The sequence below is a fragment of the Limulus polyphemus genome, unplaced genomic scaffold, assembly GCF_000517525.1.
Source record: "Limulus polyphemus unplaced genomic scaffold, Limulus_polyphemus-2.1.2 Scaffold2587, whole genome shotgun sequence".
In the NCBI taxonomy this organism is placed as follows: domain Eukaryota; kingdom Metazoa; phylum Arthropoda; class Merostomata; order Xiphosura; family Limulidae; genus Limulus; species Limulus polyphemus.
In genome coordinates, this window is record NW_013668197.1 from 18,179 (window position 1) to 19,233 (window position 1,055).

The 1,055-nt window shown below is 40.9% G+C and overlaps 1 long non-coding RNA gene across 1 annotated transcript in view; it reads left to right on the forward strand.

The window, feature by feature from the left end:
- The window catches only part of LOC111087756, a 7,655-nt gene extending 6,608 nt beyond the window's left edge, over positions 1–1,047 (forward strand). The window contains exon 3 of the long non-coding RNA XR_002612406.1: positions 917–1,047. This is a non-coding gene — a long non-coding RNA (uncharacterized LOC111087756). The remainder of the gene's footprint in view (positions 1–916) is intronic.
- The last annotated feature ends 8 nt before the right edge of the window (positions 1,048–1,055 follow it).

Consider the following 1,055-nt stretch of genomic DNA (forward strand, 5'->3'; position numbering starts at 1 on the left):
ACCTATTACCGGAAGTTTGTGAACTATAGCTGCTACACTACATTATTTGACCAAAAAAAAAGGCCAGAAGTTTGAATTGTTAGTTTCTTGCCAGAATTCTTTCAAGTCATTGAAGGAAAAATTGGCTTCAACCCCACTTTTAAAGCTTCCAAATCCCTCACTGTCGTACATACTGGATTGTGATGCTAGTAATGTTGGAATTGGAGGAGTGTTGTCTCAGAATGTGGGCGAAAACGATAATGTGGTGGCCTACTTCAGTAGGGTCTTGAGTAGACCAGAGAGGAACTATTGTTAAACACAGAGGGAACTCCTTGCTCTAGTAAAGAGCCTGCATATTTCCATCCTTACCTCTATAATTATGATATTGAATACAGACAAGAAAATTTCATGGAAATGATGATGGACTGAGCTGAAGACTGTGCAAAAATGACTGCAGACATTGTTGCAAAAGAGAAGTTGAACTAATCAGGTGCCCTCAAGCTGAAGTCAAAGTAACTGAAGGAGTTGATAATGGTGAAGTGGAACCAATTATTAATATTAAAGCAGAACAGGAGAAAGACCAAGATTTGAAGCCAATAATTGATTTTCTACAAGCAAGTGTTTTGTGCCCTGCTTGGGAGAAGATGCCTAGCTTAAACCCTGTGACCAGTTGAAGCTTTAAGCTGGCATTCTTCTCTGGAGATGGGAAGTGACGACTTTGCAAACAGTTATACTGAGAACGTTATGGGAAGTTGTGCTGTGACAAACGCATGATAGTTTAACAGGAAAACATCTTGGAATTAAGAAGACATTGAGTCACCTATGGCAGAGATTTTACTGGATAGGTATGAGGCAAGATGTAGAAGAATGGTGCAGGACCTGCAGTACATGTTGTGCTTAAAAGAGGCCCAAGCATAAGGGACCAGCTCCAATCAAGTTGGTGCACTAATGGAAAGAGTAGATATTGACATTGCTGGCCCATTGCCCCAAACTCATGCTGGAAACAAGTACATTTGTGTGGTGATGGATTATTTCACCAGGTGGCCTGAGGCATATGCAATACCAAATCAGGAAGC